This window comes from Acomys minous (genome assembly GCF_964271855.1).
Source record: "Acomys minous genome assembly, chromosome: 15".
Taxonomy (NCBI): Eukaryota; Metazoa; Chordata; class Mammalia; order Rodentia; family Muridae; genus Acomys; species Acomys minous.
The window spans coordinates 45,199,364-45,221,839 of record NC_140497.1 but is presented as its reverse complement, the minus strand read 5'-3'; the positions used below and the strand labels follow the sequence as shown (position 1 = coordinate 45,221,839).

At 36.6% G+C, this 22,476-nt stretch overlaps 1 protein-coding gene across 3 annotated transcripts in view; it reads left to right on the top strand.

Annotated features, from left to right (window-relative positions):
* GALNTL6 (polypeptide N-acetylgalactosaminyltransferase like 6) overlaps positions 1 to 22,476 on the top strand; it is a 1,047,269-nt gene that overhangs the window by 293,125 nt on the left and 731,668 nt on the right. The gene's annotated exons all lie outside the window — the stretch shown is intronic.

The window sequence follows — 22,476 nt, the reverse complement described above, 5'->3', positions numbered from 1 at the left end:
GAAAAGACAAAAGGAAGAGAAAGAAGAGAGAAGAAGGAGGGGAAGAGGAGAGAGACAGAAAGAGTCAAAGAAAGAGAGAATATCATGTTGTCCAAGAAGTCACTGAAGCAGTTAGGCAGAAAATCATTGGGTGTCCTTGTTGAACGTCTGGTTAAAAAGAAGAGCAGGAAAACATTGAACTAACTTTAGAGATAATGAAGTTGATGACAGTACTTTCCAGCCTAGGGGTTCTGATTTTGTTACATTCATACATTTTCTACCCACTCAAATTTTGCACAGCTGAATTTCAAGTTTTAAAGATAAAAACATAGTAGACACTTCAATTTTTCTCTTCAGACAGTGCACCTAAAGGAAGGCAGAATATTACTTTAGGTTCAGGAGGTTCAGTATAGTGTATCTAAGATCTTAATGACTCTGAGCTATGACCTTTACTTATTTCCGTAACTTCTGAGGACATTTTGTCTTTCCTGAAACTTTTGACTCCCTAAGTCTGCTTTTAGCATTTGAAAAGAAGCCTAAATTAGTGGTGTCATATTTGTTAATATGCTGTGGTGTGTTTAAGATTTTAATTTTAATGTTATTGCAATCTGCTTCTGAGTACAAAACTGGAAATTATTTTATAAAGAATGAATTACCTCAAGATACTTATTTTCCTGTAAATATGTCTGCTATTTTAAGTATTTCAGTTATTTGGTGTCATTATTATGCAATATTTTCCCTCAAATGCTTTTGATTACTATGAACAATACTTAGAGTATGCAAACAATATTTGCTTTTTCTGCCATGAGTGTATATTTTCATCATTAAAAAATGGATTACTTGGCAGTTTCTAAATCTAGTTTATCTTTACAAGTGCTTTATATCTCTGCAAAAGACATTTAGTAAGATTTCAACTGTCTGATATGATTAAAGTGTTACACCCGCGTGGTTCCAAACACAAAGCTCTGTTTGCTAGTTCTTTTCTTCCTTGGGTACATTAAATTAATTGAGCATATTGTGGCCTTTCAGCATGATGTTTTGCTAGTAAATGATTTATGGTGCATCCTGACCACAGTGAACAACAAACTTTCACCAGAACCAGATGGAGAAATGATCTTGGTCATTTGTGGAAAGCTCAGTTCCATCCATGAAAAACTGAAGTTCATTGAAAATTGACCTCAGTGTGCTGCTGGCCAGATTTGCTTCACCTCAGGAGCATGGTTATGCTCAGGACATAATCAGCATGAGCAGATGGCCCTCTCTGGGGCCATGCTCTTAGGCAATTAAAAATCTGTTGCTAAGACATATAACTATCAAATATTTTGATATCTCTATGTGACAGAATTTCCTTACCATTGACTGTCGGGAAGGCAAGGTTGTAATCTCTTATTTCTCTTAGACTATCATAGCAGGCAGCTTTTTTTGCTATGCAAGGGTGTTTGTTCTTTTTCTGTTAGGAAATCTGTTTTTAAAAAACAATTTAAAAAAACCCTTGTTTTCAAGCATAAGCTAAACTAATCAAGCTTCCTTTTTAGTGCTGAATTAATCTTCACTGTGTATTTTCCCTGGAATATTATGATTTTATTTACACTTTTTGAAGGTAGCAATGTTGTCACTGATTTTTCTAGCACCATTCCTTCTTGTGGTAGTATACTATAATTTATTTAAATTTGGCAGTGTTGGCAATTTGTTCCAGAATAATATGCTATAAAGTATATGCTTAATTTACAGCCACTAATCCACTCAGACAATTTCTCTATTTTCATGATCATGATCAGAATTTTATGAGACAGATGCTCACACCAAGTAGCAAAGTTAGCAGGGACTATTTACGACATACAATTTATGAGGTTCAGTGTGTGCCATGTAGACAACTTCACAAGATGACATAATATGTCAAATAGGCAATTCAGTACTTTATGAATACATTTTAGCAATAAAACTTATTTCTCTCAGAGGTTTTGAAGCAGAATTATTCTTGAGACAAAGCACTTAGCTTTGTGTAGTGTCATGAACATGCCTATTATTGGGAAGAAAAACTTTCAGGAACATGAGTTACCATGTGAATGCCAACACAATTATTTGACAACTTTCACACAAGGATGGAGTAGTCATTTAAAAATTATAATCCAGTTCTCATTAAGGTACATAAATTTGGGGGATTTTTTCATGCAAGAATTTATTTAAGCACCTGTAAGGGACAGCTTACCTAACCTGGTATATTTGTAGAACTTAGATTAGGGTATAGCTCCAGGAGGTCCATACTCCTGTCTCAGAAAAGGATTTAGCAAGATCAATGACCAAAGCCCAATTATCATTTGTGACCATGAAAAAGTTCTATGAGAAATGTATGCAATTTGTTTGAGACATTTATGGTACTTATTCCACCCAACTATAGCTAGGCATCAAAGAGTTAATTAACATAAACAAGAACAAGAAAAAAACTGTGCCCATGACAAATATCTATATTACACACACACGCCCGTGTCATGCACACGTGTGTATATCAAATGTAAGTACAAAGTAATACTCACATAAATATGAAATTACAAATGTATATAAATTCTTTGACTATATTTGGAAGCTATTACTGGATAAATCCTGTTTCTGAGAGGTGATTTTTAACTTGACATTGAAAATAAAACTAAGAGTTATAGTATATACAGTATATATAGTAACTAATAGTTACTAGTAGTATAAAGGGGTGAATATTCTCAGAAGAAGAGAGGGTCTGTTATAACCTTTAGGCAGAAAAGTTCCCCTTGTATTTCAGGAAGTAAAGAGCACTTCAGTGCCTGAAGCTCAACGAGAAAGCCATTTCCATGGCTTTATTAAGTAGGGTCCAAATCAGGCTGAGTCATGTAAAAGCTGTAACTATTTTAGGTTTATTTCCCAAACCCTTGGGAAAGCACTGAAAGTCGTTGATAGAGAAAGGAATTGGATCATACACACACTAAATAAATTCACTCTGACTTTCATGTGGAAAATAGATTGTAAGCAAGAAAATTTCATGAGAGAGTCGATGATGTCTTGTAATAGTATAGATAGGGGCTGAGGATGGTTTGCTTGGGAAGTAGACTTAGATGAATGACAGGTTTTAGGAATTAAAACTATTCCTGGTGATGGACTGGAGTTATCAAGATGCTGTTCCCATTTTGGTTTATTCAAGGCAACATGAGTAAATAGATCTTTTAAAGAGAAAGGAATTTCTAAAAAGAGAATGTTCTATCAAAGCAATCTACAGATTCAATGCAATCCCTATCAAAATACTTACACAATTTTTTAAAGACATTGAAAGTTCAATTCTGAACTTCATATGGAAAAACAAAAAACCCAGAATAGCTAAAACAATCTTGTACAATAAAAGGTGCTCTGGAGGAGTCTCCATACCTGATCTCAAACTGTACTATAAAGCAATAGTAATTAAAACAGCATGGTACTGGCACAGCAACAGGCTGGTTGATCAGTGGAATCGAATCGAAGACCCAGATATGAATCCACACAGATATGGTCATTTGATTTTCGACAAAGAAGCCAAATCCATTCAATGGAAAAGGGATAGCATCTTCAACAAATGATGCTAGTCTAACTGGATGTCTATGTGTAAAAAAATGCAACTGGACCCATATTTGTCACCTTGTACAAAACTCAAATCCAAGTGGATTAAAGACCTCAACATAAAACCAGAGACACTAAGTCACTTAGAAGAAAAAATGGGGAAGAGCCTGGAACATATTGGCACAGGAGACAACTTCCTGAACAGAACACCAACAGCCCAGGCATTAATGTCAACAATTAATAAATGGGACCTCATGAGGCTGAGAAGCTTCTGTAAGGCAGGAGACACTGTCAAGAGAGCAAAGCGACAGCCTACAGACTGGGAAAAGATCTTCACCAACCCTACATCTGACAAAGGCCTAATATCCAAAATATATAAAGAACTCAAGAAATTAAACACCACCAAACCAAATAACCCAATTGAGAAATGGGGCATGGAACTAAACAGAGAATTCTCAACAGAGGAATATCAAATGGCTGAGAAACACTTAAAGAAATGCTCAACCTCCTTAATCATCAGGGAAATGCAAATCAAAACAACTCTGAGATTCCATCTTACACCCATCAGAAAGGCTAATATCAAAAATTCAAGCAACACCACATGCTGGCAAGGATGTGGGGAGAAAGGAACACTCCTTCATTGCTGGTGGGAATGCAAACTAGTACAACCACTTTGGAAATCTATCTGGTGCTATCTCAGAAAAATGGAAATAGGGCTTCCTCAAGACCCAGCTATTCCACTCCTTGGAATATACCCAGAAGATGCTCCAGCACACAGCAAGAAAATTTGCTCAACTGTGTTCATAGCAGCCTTATTCATAATAGCCAGAACATGGAAACAGCCTAAGTGTCCCTCAATAGAAGAATGGATAAAGAAACTGTGGTACATATACAGTATGGAATACTATTCAGCTATTAAAAACAAGGAAATTTGTGGATAAATGGATTGAGCTAGAAATGATCATAATGAGTGAGTTAACCCAGAAGCAGAAAGACTCAAAGGGTATATACTCATTTATATCTGCATATTAGCCCAAGGGGCATGTCCCACGAAAGCCTTCACTTACCAGGAAACTGAGACAGAGGGGAGGACATTCTAGTGGGACTCTAGATGAGAGAAGCATGGGAGAATGGCAAAGTAGAAGGATCCAGAGGGTCCTAGAAACCTACAAGTAGAACATTATGATAGGCAGATTTGGGCCCAGGGGTCCCGCTCAAACTAAGGCACCAGCCAAGGACAATACAGGCGGTAAACCTTAAACCCCTACCCAGATCTAGCCAATGGACAGAACACTCTCCACAGTATTCTGGGAGTGGGATATGACTTTCTCACATACTCTGGTACCTCACCTTTGACCATGTCCCCTGGAGGGGGAGACCTGGTGGCACTCAGAGGAAGGACAGCAGGTTACCAAGAAGAGACTTGATACCCTATGAGCATATACAGGGGGAGGTAATCCCCCTCAGGAACAGTAATAGAGGAGGGGAATAAGGGGAAAATGGGAGGGAGGGAAGAATGGGAGGATACAAGGGATGGGATAACCATTGAGATGTAACAAGAATAAATTAATAAAGGAGAAAAATTAAATAAATAAATTAATTAATTAATTTTTAAAAAGACTTTATAATTTCAATAGTGTCCATTACCAATTTACCAATTAAGAAATTAAGTTGAACATTTCAAATTTCTAATGGAAGAATAAGTTCAAGCATTAATTCTTGTTTTTTAGGATTTGTCCGAGATGTACTGGAATACATATCAACTAGACCTTAGTATAGAGACCGGGACCTGGGTAGATGCATCTTATTAGAGACACAAGCTGAATGAATGTTCTTAATTTGGTTTATGAAATTTCAAGTCAAAGACATGGCCCAACTCTTCCCAGTAAGAGCAGTAAGCTAAACTAGAATTAAAAGCCAAAACAGTAGTCCGCTGTGTGATTGGGGTAAAATATGAACAACTGGGGAGAAGGAAATGGCACACGGGTTAGACACACTGGCTGTCCAGTTTCCTGAACTGGATCCCTGGCTCACATATGATGCAAAGGGATAAGTGACTCCCAGAAGTTGTCCTCTGAACACCACATTTCAACACACACACACACACACACACACACACACATACACACACACACACACAGAGTGTAAAACATTACACCTTATTACTTGTTTGAGAATGTCATAAATGTATTCAGATTACGCCCACTCTTCTCCTCCAGGGCTCCACAGACTGACCACCACTTCCCTACCTATCCACCTTTTTTTGTATTCTTTCTTTTATTAAAAACCTGTAGAGTCCAATTTGTATTGCCAATTTGTATGTGTCTGGCTGCCCTAGGGTGTGGTCAAGCAACCAGATGCTGTATTCTAAAATTGAACTGACTCTCCTACCCACAGCAGCTATCAAATTTATATCTAATCCCTTTCCCCCGTGCTAGGACTGTGTCTGACTTGATTCACACTGGCACATGCATGTGGTAACAATTGCTATGAGTCCACCATGTGTACATCTGCCCTTCTGTTTCCATAAAACAGGTGTCTTCTTCCCATTCACCATGTCTAGATCTTCAATCAGTCATCTTTCTCTTGTGCAATACTCCCTGAGATTTTGTGAGAGGGTAGGGATGCTCGCTACACAATTTCTTATTGTCTGAACACTTAGCAGTTGTTGATCTTTATGTTAATTGCCATCTACTTCAAAAGAAGCTTCTCTAAATACAGTTGGAAGATGAGGTAGTCTGGGGCGTAACAATAAGTCATCAGGTGTCTATTTTAATAAATTATGTACATTCATCAGACTAATTCTAGGAGGTTCTCCGTAGTCCTGTGACATATCTAGCCACAAGTTTGGTTCCATTAAAAGTGTCAAGCATGGGTTCCACCTCCTAAAGCAGGCTTTAAATCCTATCATAAAACAATAGATTATTCCTATTACACCTGTGCCAGTAAAGCACCACGTAAGAGGTTAAAAGTAACATAGGATTATTTAAAATAGAGTAGAAGGGTAACAGTAGAAGTTGGTCTGCAGCTACTGGACATCCACGAATGCTGTATATATAAAAAACACATATATCAGGGCTGTAAGAAAGTACAAATATTTTAAATTAACTACATGATAATTACAACTAAATCCTTGAGAAAATGTTACTATATTGTGATACTGTTTAAGTTTTTGTAGCTCTTTCAACTACAAAATCTATAATGTCACTCTGTGTATGAGAGGAAAGAATAGGGTGGGAGGAAAGATTATTTAAGTTGAAGCACGGACAAAACAAGAACTAAAAGGGTCTGTGTGAAAAGAGATTTTAAGATTCCCCATAGAACTAGCAATAGTGCCATGAAACTTTATGATGCTAACAGCTTCCAGATTATTAGGAAAGTAAGTATGTTAGAATACTGTTGTTTCATGGTAGACGTCTCAAAATGAAGGAAGGCTGGAGAAAGAAAAAAGAAAGAAAAGCAAGAATGGAGGGAGAGAGGGAATGAAGGAGGGAGCGAAGGAGTAATGAATGAATGAAAAAGTTCAACAAGGGGAAAAATGAAACCAACTTATTTATTTATTCACTCCTTAAAAGTGTGTCAGTGACCTCCCACAATAGATACCTCCAACATGATAATTTATGACATGGGGCTGAAAAGCAGCTTTATAGAACATCAAGGTTCAGATAAAAGCAAGATATTGACTTACTGATTGGAAAAGTTTTGTGGCTGTGTAGTTTTTCATATTGGACTCACACTTTAAAATGTTGTCTGGCATTTCCCATATAATGAAATGTACTAGCAATGCATGTATAAATGAGTTCAGCACACTTCTGGAAGTATCTATCTAATAGGATAAATAAGTCTGAAGATTCACAAAATAAATAACCATGGTATTCTTATTAATTACGCATGAGCCTTTTAAATTCTACTGGATAAAATTCTATACTTGGCATCAAATTTTTAAAAAGTCATTATTTAATACAGTGTCCTATGCAATATTGCAATCTATGAAAACAAAGAATTGAAGTTGTGCCTTTTAGAATATTTGCTAGGCTACACAGAGACACAGATGTTAATTGCTTTAGAACCCTCTGGAAGGTTTGTTTGCATTCCATTGATTGCCCTGATAAACAACCTGTACCAGATCTGGCTTGACTAGTATTATAGCTTTCTCATGAAATTGTAACATCAATTCATATATCTCTGCAAGACAATTTTCTTGATACAATTTTGAGAACTATTTCCCATATTGTTTTATAAAAACTATTCTCTCAGGTTTTCAATTGAGTTTATTAAAATTTCTTATTTTTCATAAGTTTGAGGCTTCATTTAAGACATGTGCTATAACTATAATTTATTTATTTTTTATTAGTCCCTCCCCATTTTTCTCTTGGGTCACTATTTAAAGACAGCTATCTGTTAGACACACATTGTCCTCATTTTATTGTTCAAAGTCGAGTGAAGAAAGTTGATTGATACAAGAGGAAGTTGTAAGAAATGACATTTAACAATGCTAAAATGCAATTTTACTGTTATAATAATATTCTTAGATATTAAAATATTTTAATAATATTCTCAACTACAGATAATTTCATACAACATACCTTGATTATATCCACTTTCCAACTTTGCCCATAAACTACTTCCAGTCCCACAGAATCCTCTCTTTGTATATTTTTTTAGACTCACAGTTTTGCTCTTCTACCTCTTAACAATCTGTCTTTTCTAGCTTCTGTGATGTTCCATGAGCCTTCAGTGTCTGGGGTTGTCTTATAAATGTATTTATCAGAGATGGTCAGTTAATGTCTATGTTGTGACTAGTTGTGATTTTCTCTAATTATTTCTGTCTATTACAGAAGGGCATTTCTTTGATAAGGAGTAAGAAATACCCTTATTTGTAGTCATAAGGATAAGAATCAGAATCCAAGGTGTATACTTTAAGATAAGTATAGCAATTAGAAATTATACAGGTTTTGGAGAGTAACAGTGATAAGTTTGCCTCTAGGTTCCACCAACTACAGGTAGTTTGCTAAATTTACAGTGCCAAACATAGATCCCCTCCTGTGGAGTGAGCCCTCAGTCCAATTATGTGACTGTTGCTTATCCCCAGGACAAAAGTACCACTGTTGCACCTATGGGGATAATATGCCTTGCCGGTCCTGAAATGCTCTCCTCCAAAGTATACGGTTTTGTTTCTATGTATAGTGTTCCACTTCATCTTCATGTTAGTTAATCATATATTTATAAAAAAGGTATACACATATTATGTGCACATCTTAGAAAGGAAGTTTTTTTTTTTAAAAATCTTAAACCATGAAAACCCATGAAACATAATCTTCCAGATTAATGGGAAATGGTTAAAATTACTCACTAGCTACAATTGTGGAAACATATGCCTCAGTGTAAATTGTTCATTTTCAGAAATTACAGACATCTTTAATGACAAACAAAATGAACGCACACACACATGTATAAAATATATTGGGCATAAATCTGATAATATAGGAGTAACTACTTTAGCTGCTAAGATCAAAACTATATGCCTGGTGCTTTATAATAATTAGTATTATAAAACATCTATCCCAGAAGTCATTTAAGAAATTAGCCTGAATCATTCCAGTTTTGAGGAAGCCAGGGAAGGCCAGATCCAGGGATGGTGAAGGATCCATCAGGAATTTACTAGAATATGATACAGGAGGGTGAACATATGGCCAAGGAACTTCTTTTCATTAATGCATGTGAGTGAGTGTGCGTGTGTGTGTGTATATGAATGTGTGGTGAAGCACGCCTGTGTGTGTATGCACAAGGAGCCAGATGGAAATGTCACCCGTATTACTGTATTTTCCCCTTATCACACTGAGACAGGGTATCCCACTAAATCTAAATTGCAGCATCTCATGTATGGTGTCTGGGGTGTATGTTCTCTTCTCTCCCACGATGCCGGGATGCTGGCACTCTCAGCAGTACTCACCTTTTCCGCAGATGTTCTTTAGAACGTTAGCTCTGATTCCCTTTGGTAGTAAGCAAACACTCTTATCGACTGAGTCTCCTCCTCCACGTCCCTAACACATATCAAGTAGGACAGTGGCTGTTCTTCAAAGTGCACAGGTAATTTCACTGAAGTTCATGACTGCAGGGTCTCCAGCTCAGGTCTACACCTGCCCCGCTGGAATTATGAGATGTGATGAACTCCAAAATAAAATTGAGTCATTTGATTATTTTACCCAATTTTTTCCCTTTCAAGTTATTGCTTTCTAAAATATAATTAAAATTGACAGCATTAAGTAATAGGTACAAATGTATAATTAGCAATAGTTAAAATGTAAAGTTCAAGAATTTAATCATTTTGACATACAGTAGTTGTTTTCTAATATAAATAATACTTTTCCAATAAAGTTTTCTCTGTTATCCCATCTACCTTTTCAAGTTTATTATTTTAAAAACTAGAAGTGAATAGATATATAAGCATTACTTCCTCCTTATTAATATAGTGATAATAATGCCTTCTAAATTTGATCCCTGTTGTCCTGACATGAGTTTAAAACTTCTATTAGATTACATATCTCAAATGTCAATTCCTCTTTGAATACTTGGAGAAGTCACTAGGCATATTTATAGATGCCTTGATGAGTGAAGTTTTATTCTTCTCACAATTACTGTGTAAGTGTTCCTTAAACAAAAAGTATTATGCAAATGTGCTACTACTAATAGCTAGTCTCTTACAAAAGACACCTTCCAAGAACAGATGAATCGCATGTGCCTTTGCATCTATTGAGAGTCCAGCAAGGGATGTGGCTTGCATAAAACTCTATGTAGGAAGCTCATTAGTACTCACAGACTCGCTATCTACAGTTACAAGAACCCTGGCTATTCAAGGAAAATGCTCACTGTTTGTTTTTACAGTCTCTCAAAGCACAGTTCCAACATTTTAAGACAAAAAAGATGTTTCCAATGTCTCTATAATCATATCATAATTCTTTATTAAATGTATCACATTTTAAAATGTATTATTTTATATTAAATTTTATATGCTATCCCTTAATCTATCCAGCAACCAACAACTATAGCATGAGATAATTGCTTGGCCAAGGAATCCACTTAAAATCTCACTAAGTGACAAAGAATCTCAGAAGAATGAACAGTTGTCCATTTTCATCCAGTTAAAATTGAGAACAAAGTTAAAAGTTAAAGGTTTTGTAACTCAATATCCTATTCTTTTCACACCAATAACAGCTTTTAAAAAATACAAACTTTTTAGTCTATATGAGAGGGAACCATTTTCAATGAAGGGTGTTCTTTGTGATTTGGGAAATGAGAAAATTATTCACATAACATCTATTATTTGTTTCACAAACATAGGTTAAGTGTATACTAAGTATTATTTTGCTTTAGTATTTTAGGAGAAAGTGCCAGTCATTAAAATCAGAATTTGTTTGCCTGAATATATGCCAAATAAATCATATCTAAAGGTCACATTTAAAAGTCCATGGGTACAAAGATTAACTTTAAGGACCTATTTTTATTTTTTAAATTATGTGATATCTATATGCCCCATAGGTAGTGGTGGAGAGGTAATATGCATGTAAGTGCAGTTGCTGTGGATTCAAGAAGTGACCTTTGGATCATCTGCACCTGATGTTAATATGACCAATGTGATTCCTGGGAATCAAACTCAGGTTTTCTAAATAAGTGATAATCTAGGGTAGAACCAAATGAAAACCTTACTTTAACTTGTGTCCGCAAGGTTGGTATAAACAATTATGAGAATACGATTCCATTCAACAAGATGTTGAGAGAATATTGAACCACTCTTTGTCCATAAAAAGGCTAATGAGGGTTGTTGTTGTTGTTTCTTTCATTTGCTCTCTCACAATAATCGGATTAACAGTATTATTTCCAGGCAGTGACACATTATGACTCCACCCTAAGGCTCCTGTGGGCATCGCCAGGGCTAGCCTTTTTCAATGCCACTGGTAACTTTCAATTCTGCTACCCACTTTCTTGGGACATCTCTTTTCTGGTGTTTGATCCTATCTTCTGGGATATGGCCTTTACCACTTTCAAAGTCATTACATTTTGGGGAAAAAGAAATCTCTATTCTTGTTAACAGATAGCTGTGGTGTAGAGATCTAGGGTTGAAAATAATCTCCGCAAAGCGGAACACATAACTCCTCTCCTGTTGCAAGAACCATTAAGAGCCTTAATGGCATTTTTAGTCTTGATTGCATGTAAAAGATTGTTATCTCCTTTCTGTAGAAGCTTTTAAAATCTTTTTTTAGGTCATTTAGCCTTTCCCCGTTATGGGCGAGAATTCCTGAAACGATGGTAGGATTACAAAGAAGTGAATGGAAGAGCAAGGACAAGGAAGAGTTTGAGATAGTGGAGTGACTTAACAAAAGTCTGTTTTCTCTTCTTTTAACATTTCCCCTTTAATTGGAAATCAATCTCTTTCTTCCCATTAAACATCCTGATTAAGCTCCACCTTTCCTCCCGTTGAGATCCTGCCCCTTCAGTCTCTCATTAGAAACTATCAGTCTTCTAAGGGACAAAAGTAAAATAAAATATAATTAAGATATAACAAAGACTAACACGTCAGCAAAAGACAAAGCAAGCAAACAAACAGAAGGAAAAGAGCCCAAGAAAAGGCAGAAGAAACAGACAGACACAAAGACCCAGACCCTTGCACACTAGGGAATCTCATACAAACACAAAACTGGAAGTCATAATATATACTCAAAGGACCCTTCAGATTAAAAAATAAAAAATTAAAAAAGGAGGTAGCCTACACTTAAGATTAATTTGGTTGCCCAGTGAGACTCCCTTGGGAACACTAAATTTTCATTTGCAAGTGGGTTTTGATTGGAGCTGGCTTCTGTGTTAGAGGTGGGTGCATGCATCCTCTTCTCCTTTCAGCTCTCGTAGCCTGTCTTGTGCAGATGCCTTGAGGCTCCAGGGCATGCTGTATTTGTCTATGTGAGTTCATATGTGCTTCTATCCTGTTGATTTAGAGGGCCTGGTTTGCACAGAGTCCTCCATTCCCTCTGGCTATTAGATGTGTATGCCTCCTCTTCTGCAGGCCTCCCTGAGGCTCAGGGAGTTTTTAGATAGAGACTCCTCTTTGAGGGCTGATTATCTCAAGGTCTCTTACTAGTGTATATTTTATGGCTATAGGTCTCTATATTTGTTTCTGTCTGGTGCAGGAGGAAGCCTTTCTGATGATGGCTGAGTAAGACACTGGTCTAAGAGTATAGCAGAAAATCATTATGAGTCATTTTACCACTGTTTTTGTTTTTGTTGTTTGTTTGTTTTGAATAGTAGTATTTGGTTTTCTCCTAGGTTCCATAGCTATCTAGTCTCTAATTCTTTTGGCCAACCAAGCAATGTGGTACATGGGTTACATCTTGCGGAGTTGGCCTTAAATCAAATTGGATATTTTGGGTTTATTATTCCCACTTATTTTGTTCCACCATTACCCTGGCATAGCTTGAAGTCAGAGCACCACTGTAGATTAAAGAGTTTGCACTTGGGTTGTTGTTTGTGATCCTCCTTTAGTATCCTGTGGAGTATCTTCCAGTACTAAGGACACTCGCCTGATGGGTAAAGGCTCTAGATAGGGAGCAGCTGGACTTCTGTGTGTTTGAAGACTGTTGTTTTCAGCAAGGGTTGCCATGGCATCAGTTTGTAAACAGATACCTATAGACTTGGTTTTAGCCTGGGATGTTTGGGAGTACCAATGGAGTCTATTTATTCAACAATCTATTAAATGTAACCTATTCCCGATACTGGAAGCTACATTTGATTAAAAAAAAAAAAGACATAGCCAGTTGGAGCTCTGTCTCATGTCTCAATCATTATTTGGTGATTTCATTTAGATCAGCTTCGTAAATGTGTAAATTTTAGGTGTTTCTATTATATTCTACCATACTACCTGTCAAATGATGCTTAAGTTAACTGTCCCTACTAGTTCCCTTCCTCATCCCTTTCATCCATCCCCTTTCTTATTGAATGATACCATTCCACCGCCCACTTATACCTGCATCTATCCAAACTATGTATTCTATTTTTTCTTTCCTAGGAAAATATATCTTTTTCCTGCTAGTTCCTTACTTTGTTTTTTTTTTCATCTATGAGAAAATTTCATTTGCCCTTTGGATGAAATTTACTTCCCAGGAAGGATGATCCCATCATACATCTGCTGGAACAAGCTCATGGCCTCCTCTCTACATTGACCTGGGCATCAAATATGACCCAAGCATTGGCATCTATGGCCTGGATTTCTATGTGGTGCTGGGTAGGCCAGGTTTTAGCATCGCAGATAAGAAGCACAGCACAGGCTGCATTAAGGTTAGCCCCTTACTTATACCCTTCATTCCTAAGTTATGTGACACTGTGGATTGTAGCTTATCGTCGACTTAGCAGTTAGCAACTAGACGTAAGTGAATGTATAACACATTTCTCTTCCTCTGTCTGGAAGTTGGTTCCTTTCTATGGGAGGATAGGCTGAGAATCAGCCTTCTAGAGGGTAGGAGGAAGGCTCTGAATGGAAAGCCGGTCACAAATATGGCCTCCTGTGCAAGGAGGGAGTTTGCTGTCTAGATTCTCCATCCTGAGAGAGCAAGGGTGGCCTTGAGTTTAGTGGGGGACCTGATTGGGGGGGGGGAGTAGAAAACAATGGAATTCCATGTCCCTCCCAGGGGGAGAAGGGAGCCTTGTAAAGGGCCAGGTAACCACCTGCACTTGGTTAAAATAAAGACAGTCAAGAGTCAGGAATTGGTTTTAATTTACTAAGCTTAATGATAAATGACAGAAAAAGACAGGGGGCCAGGGAGGGAGAAATGGGAGGTGCACACCCCCACGGAAAGATCTCTGGGCTTTTAACCCAAGCTTATCAGAACTGCAGGAACCACTCCCAGGACACTTGTCTCCAGGGTACCTTTGATATATTTTTCTTCAAACCACCAGCTTTTGACACTTTTTGTTTGGTTTCTGGTCTAGTGAGCTAATGTCAGCAGAGGGCACACTCAGGAGGGAGCGTCTCCTTCACCTACAGACAAAGGCGCACATACGGGTTACTTAGGGTGATTGTTTTCATTTATTTTTTTTTTTCAGACAATTTCATGATTTAACCTGCTTAACAGCTGGGTATTATTTTTTTGTGAAAATATACATCTTTTAAAGATGTGTTTGAGGGACATCTAGGTTGTTTCCAGTGTTTCACTGTTATGAATAAAAGCAATGAAAATGGTTGAATAAGAGTCTTGGTGGTAGGATGAAGTCGGTGTGTGTGGATCTTGAAACAGACTGAATCTCATCTTCTTGAGAAACTGCCAAACTCATTTCTGAGGCCACTGCTGGGCTGGTTTGTATTCTAGCTAACAATGAATAAGTGTTCACTTTACTCCATACCTTCATCAGCATGAGCTTTCGCTTGCATTGACCTTAGCCATTTTTATGAATTTCTTTACATATATATTATATTATTACATATATATACAATAAAGTAACTACAGCAAGAAGAACCATGAAACTATCAGCAATTATATAAATGTTACATTCTTAGTGTTTTGGCCCTTTGTATTTGGCAACCTTAAATAAAACATCTTTCCCATCTTGGTGCATCTTAAATTCTGAATGTAAATCAATATCTATCATATCTCATCATTATCAACTTAAAAACATCTATCTAGACCTAAAAACATATTAACCCCTAAACAACTAAGCTTAATTTAAAACTATACTATCAGGTTTTCACCCCCATGAGAGACTTGAGAAGGAATAAAATTGATTACCTGAATATACTGGGTGTGTAGGTTAGTAGCTTTCCAAATGAGAAGATGACAGAGACAGTTCACTACCTGAATAGTCACCCAAAACTCTCTATAATGTTGGAGCATCATCTTCAGCCTTCTGACCCAGTATACCTGACAGACATATTGGTGAGGCAGGAACTACTGAGGACTTGTTTACCCATCTTTGCAGAGTTTAGCTGTCAACACTGCCTACCTCCAAGCTTGCCATTTTTAAGGCAGAATTCCTGCCACACAAAGTGAACTAATAAGATTATTAACATACAAAAATTAAATGGATGAAAAATTATTGCATTTTTGTCTAGTTGAAAATTACTAATTGACTTACTTGAAAAGGTAAATAAATATTACTTTACTTTACTTTGTTAAATAAATATGAGAATGTAGAACTCTTCTGAAAATCATTGGCAGGCTGACAAGAGAACTGCATACAACAATACTCAATCAGAGAAGTAGAAATATGAGGAACAAAGCAGCCAGCTCTCCCCGTGACAAGGTGATGGGGAAGAAGTTGGTTGTAGAAAGATGAGAATGGTTTTTGCTTAGATTTTAAGTGGAAGCCACTGGAAGAGTTTACACAGGGAAACGGCATAAATAAGCCATATATTTCCTCCTGTCATTTCTTGCTCCCTTCCATCACTCCTTCCTTCTCTGCTTCCTTCTTTGCTCCCTCCTCCTTTCATTCTACTTCTTGCTTTAGGCTTTTCATTCTAACTTATCCATGAACATAGTTCAAATGTTTTAGTGATAACTGAAAGACTAATTAGGAAAATGCTTGTGCATCAATATAAAGGATAATCTTTAGTCATGTTGTTCTATAGATATTCATGATGCTACATAGAAACTCTTAGGTGAGGAAAAGAAAAATATTTACTTTATTGTCCCTGCTTCCTACTTGAGTAGGAATTTTAGTGTTATTTTATGAACAGATCCAACATTAGTGAACTAAGGGTTATATTTGTTTTAATTTTTTTTTTTTGCTTGTTATTTTAGAAGTTGTGAAAATTTTGAATAAGAGTTCTGTGATCTGCATTCAGTAAGAATTCTGTTATTTGACCATTATTCCTTTTCTAAAAACTAGTTTTTTCAAAATATAGAAAATATATGTCTTATCTGTCAACTACAGAAGTGCTCCAGACCATGTAATAAGTAGTCAAAGAAAGACACGATATCTGTATATTACTACTTCATAAACTCAATGAACAAATTTAATATTTATTTATTTTTTAACTATAACAAAAATGTTATAAACATATTTATCTTCAGTTGTATTATATAAGAATTATAAGACTAGGGAGATACAGTTCTGCATTTTGGAAAGCACACATGGAGAAATGTTAACAAGCACAACTCAATTGTAGAAAAAAATGACCTACCATATGATACTATAGGTAGGCATCCATGCACATGGTCAGAGATAGTCAGATTAAATAAAAATCAGATATTATAGCACAGGGATTATAGAGTGCACAAGCACCTTAGGGACTTCAGGGGTTAAGGTTAGGGTTAGGGTTAGGTTAGGTTTATGGTTACTAGTTACTATGGTTAGTAGCTACTAACAGAAAGATAGACAAGAACAGTCAAAAGTAATAGAACAAGTTATAATCTATATAAATATAAAAGTAATGTTATGCGTCATGCAACCATGTCTGAAACATGAAGTAATTTTAGGAAAGTAATTTTAGAATTGAAGATATTAGCATAATGTTGTGAATTTTGTCCTGTAAAATGTATAGTAAAATCATTAAGAATTTATTCTGCATTTTAAAAAAATTGCATATGACATTTCCTGATATTTCAAATACAAATTTCAAGTGCTATATTTAATGTATAATCTCTTCTTTATTTTTTCTTACCCTCTGTATTGTTTATTCCACACATACATTTTATGCTAAAAGTCCTACAGGTGATATTAAATCAATACAGTTAAGTAATTCCAACGATATAAAAATCAATCTGGGTAAATGATAGATTGACTTTTGCTTTAAAAAGAATAAGTATGAAACTCAAATAAGTTAATTCAATATATGTAATATTAGAAAGGACAAATAAGAATGTGTTGAAGATAAGTAATAGTATATTCAGCACATTTACTGAATAATTAGAAGTGAAAATGACACTTATAATTATCACACATGTATATGAATTATTTGAAAAACTAGTGAAAAATTCAGCTATTATAAAGGAAAGGAAGGAATAATAATATATTTTATTTCATGTTGGAATGAAGCACAGTGTGACACTATCTTTCTTTAGCTCTTTGTTTTAATAATCTCCTTAGATCATAAGAATCATACTTGTTGTTACAATATACTTCTTTGCAACATCTTGGTGAGCTGACAATGTGATACTCTTATTTCTGGTTTCAACCTCACAGCCTTAACTGAAATCTAAAGTGTCTTCAAAATTGATCAGGCTGTAGATTCTACATATGGCTCCTTAACATCCTCATGATGAGACTCAATCTCTATTTGCCCATATCTACTGTTATGGAGTACTTTCTAAAACAAACATAGGCAAAGAGAGTACAAATGAGAGACAAGAAAGCTTGAGATTCAAAACACACCATGATGTGAGATATTTGTTGGTTTTTAATTTGTTTGTTTATTCACTTTACATCCCTATCGCTGTCACCCCACCTCTCCTCCTAGTTCCATCCTATTTACCCCTACACCCCTACACACATACACACACACACACACACACACATACACACACACACACACACACACCTCCACCAGCACCTCCTCCACCATGCCCCACTTCTCCTCCACCAGGCTGCCCAGGCACATTAACTTGCATCCTATCTAAGTACATCCTCCTTCACTGAGGCCAGGAAAGGCAGCCCAGCTAGAGGAAAGTGATATTTTATCATGACAAATAGGGGAGGAACTTATTTGTGTTACTTTTATAACTCTTAACACTTATACAACTTAAATAATAGTTTAGTATAAAAATCAGCTGTTGACTTGCAGATGCACACACAAACACATCATGAAAATTATAATGGATCATTTTCAGAACTCTTCTTCAGATAATGAAAGAATACTACCCTCATATAAAGAAATATTTTGAGTATTAGTGCCTAACTCTTTTTGGAATAACATTATAGAAATTTTTCTAAACATTTTATGTTCCATAACAACAACTGTTTATATGTCTCTACTTTCAAACTGACAGAAGATTACTGGAATATAGCAGAAATATTTGTCTGTCTTCTTATTTGAATGACATATTTGAGTACTGTTCACTTATCTTGACTGCTAGCTCTGCTGAGCATAGAATGTATACAAATAGATGTAAATTTATATTCTCAAGGAGGCACAGATATTATATAGACACATAATACCAGAGGACATGCATACACACTCAGAAGACTGCATGCAAATCAGTCCTTATATATAGGACACATACACATGCATGCATCCATATGCCTGCTACGAAGACAAATTTTGTTCAGTTCTCTCACACGACTTTCACAATTTGTTTGAGAGTTATTCAGGGAAGCCTTTTGAATTAATCATAAATGTGTCATTGAGTGGTTTAAACTACTAAACTGTACTAAAAATATGTTGTAGCTGATATTTTCTAAATGCGTGTGATGTCTGAAAGTGCTGGATGATGTAATGGAGGGTGAGCACTTTGGAATAAACCATCGTGACCTGGATTTTTGGCACTGTGAATTAATGCCTTGTGTCATCTGGCTTCAAACATAGGTGTTCTCATCTACAAATGAGGAAATGTGGGAAATTCAGAAAATAATTGCATAGATTGAGGTCTACCTGAAAGCAGTTCTTGGTACTCTACCAGGACATTAAATCCCTGTTTATTAGTTAACTGTATGTACTTTAGAAGTGTTCTGCCAATCAATGTATCGTGACGATACAAAAAAATGTTCCTGAGCAGGAAAGGGTTTAGAAATTGCGCTACAAAACAATACGGAAGAAAAGGAGAGACTTAAATTAAGAAAAGGAAAGAGACTAAAGTTAAGAGAGGAATGTTGTATAATAAACTTGATAAAGTTTACGGGGTATAATCATTGTCAAATACACAAGTTCAAATACTGAGTTTGAATTTACTAAAATTCATCACTCTTACCAGGATGTGTCAGGTAAGAGGCTCCCCAGTGAGGAACTATGTGGAGTGTGAGCAGAGTTGGCTATCCAGCTAGAAGTGCCCAGAGAAAAGAGAATGTCGGTGCAACAGTTGAGAGCAGATATTTTATAGCTTTTTGTTTAAGTGAAAGAATGCCCCCCCCTACACACACAATTGATACCTGTTGATTTTTGTATGTATAGTTTTTCTTATTAAATACCAGTTTTAACAAGCCACCGAGTTTCCATAAGACTTTTCGGGGGGAAAAAAGTAGCTTCATGTTACTTTATAAAATTGAGCATGTCTAACCTCTCTTTGTTCATTTGATTATACTGTGCTTCTGAAGTAGAAAACCTACACCAATATGCATGAAACAGGAAATATTCCCACATGCCTTTGGGGACTTGAATATCTGCTTTCTGACCATAGTATTTCTCACACTGAAAGAGTGGTCCATTTAAATGATTTTCACCAATAAGTCACAATTTGATTTAGTAGAGAAACTAAGACCTTTCGCGTCTGCTATTCATATAATATTCACCGATTACTTCGCTCAACTCTCTGTGTTCAAAAAACTTTCCTTTTTATTAAATCAATAAATATTTATCAAAAACTAGGCTAGCTCTAGAAAGTCCCCAATGTGTCTTTCTGTTTTAACTGTCATTTTTTTTTTATAACTTTCAAAGGCAGCAGAATTCATAAAAAGTAATGAGTACCATTAGAACTCCATCACATTCCTGTCTTTTCAGCGCCATTCCTAAGGTATTATTTCTGGGTACAAAGGTATCCTTGGGGAAAAAAGTTGAGAGGGAAAGGAAGGTAAATTTAGCTACCAGAATCAATCAGTGAGGGTGTTCTCTGTCACAACTTACTCAAACAGGTTCACAGGATGCATAATTTATTATGTATGTAGCAGAGGTGCAAATGAGAAATAGGTTCTGGATGGGTAGACTCAGATCATCCCGATTTCTGTGTTCAGTGATCAGCAGGGTCAATTTTATTCTGGCTTCTCTCATTGTCACACTCACACAAGACTTTGGGGAGCCTTTAGGATGATATAAGCCTTTGCTTGAATCTCACGGTCTGGTGAGACTTTCTATTCCTCTTACCTTGTGAGGAGCAGAGATTAGAAAGAAATGGTTAGTTCTTCATGAGTCTCATATGCATTCGCCTATTTTTCAGAGCAAAGACATTAACATACTGTTGCTTTCTGACCATGATAACAAAGGCACTGTTCTCCAAAAGGGTAGAGTTGCGGGAAGATTGATAGAAATAAGGAATTCCCTCAGATCAGTATCTATCTACTGTGATAGACCGTCTGGGCAGCATCACTTGAGAACCCTCTGCATAGCCTTGTGGTGGTTTGAATAAAAACGTCACCCCCCCCCCCACCTCCAACCTCATATATTAGATTACTTGGTTACTACTTCAGAGGGAATAGGAGATATGGCCTTGTTAGAGTAGGTGCTCTGTGTCCTACTTGGAGGAAATGTGCCACTCAGGATGACCTTTGGAATTTCAAAAGCCCACGCCTGTCCCAGTGTCTTTCTCTTCCTGCTGCCTGTGCACCTGGATGGAGAAGTCTCAGCCTCTGATCCTTCTCCAGGTTCCTCTGCGTGCTCCCATGCTTCCCTCAAAGACAGTAATGTACTAATCCTCTAAAACTGTAAGCAAGGCCCAATTAAATGCTTTCTTTTATAATAGTTGCTGTGTTATGGTGTCTCTTCACAGTGACAGAACACTGACTGAGACAGCCGACAAGACTAGACTGTAAGTTGCTCTCTGGAATAAAAATGACAGCAACCCTACAAGAGGGAGCACATTTCCTTATCCGGAAGGCAATTTTCACCGTAGTACTGTTAGGCTGTGGATATGGAATGTTTCTCAAGCCCAAATGATTGTCACATCCAGAAAGATCATATGCAAGGAAGTATTCAGGATGTGGCTTTTCACTGTAATGTTAACATTGCTATTGAGAGAAAACCATCCAAAAGTCACTGTTCTGTGTAATCTAAGCCTAATTCACCAACAGCTACCTTAAGCAAATATTCCGAACAACCATTAACAACATAGCCTAGTTATTTTTATATCTGTAACATATGTCTGTCAGGTTCCTTACTAAATTTTAAGATTTATCTTCAAGATGTAAGATCATTTTTCAGCTTTGTCAGAACTGACAATTAATTGATAATGCCGTCCACTTTTAGACACACCGTTTTCTTAGGGATCTGCACCTGCAGTATTACCTAAGAATGAATTCGGGTTTTCAGTTTCTTTGATTTTTAATTAAAATCTGAAATTTCTCAGTCTAAAACTGAATTTTAAAATATTAATGTTATTGCTAGTTTTCCATCTGCTGACTCCAATTTCCTTCTCCTTTTTCCCCCCGTGGGGTTCCATGAGATTCGAGGGGAGGGACCCAGTGGAGGCTTCCAATTTAATCTGTTTCCCCACATAATGTCTAGTTGCTGGTTTCTACAATACACTACACTCCCATCTGATGCCAGAGGGAGCCTCTGGACACTACAGAACATAGCCAGCTAAACCAACCAAGTAGGGCTCATAGGGCCTCACAGAGACTGAAGCAGCAAGCATCGAGTCTACAGGAGTCTGGACCAGTCTCTGTATATATTTCATTATTGTTAGACTGGTATTTTTGTGAGAGTCCTAATAGTAGGATATTAATTTCAAAATAGTGTAAGATATTTTAAATGATTATAATTGAAGTAGAATCTCGTCAATTTTCCTTCTCCTGCCCCTTCCAGCTATCTTCCTTTGAACCCCACATGTGGCCCCCCTTTCAAGTTGATAGCATCTTTTCCTGTGTGTGTGTGTGTGTGTGTGTGTGTGTGTGTGTGTGTGTGTGTGTATGTGAGCCAATAGTTCTCAACCTTCCTAATTTTAATTTCCTCATTTGGTGGTGATCCTCAGCCATGAAATTATTTTCATAGCTACTTTGTAACTGTATATTTGCTGTGGTTTTATGAATCATAATGTAAACGGCTGTGTTTTCTTGAGAAAAAAAAATGTAGCTCACTTCAAAGGGGTCAAGACC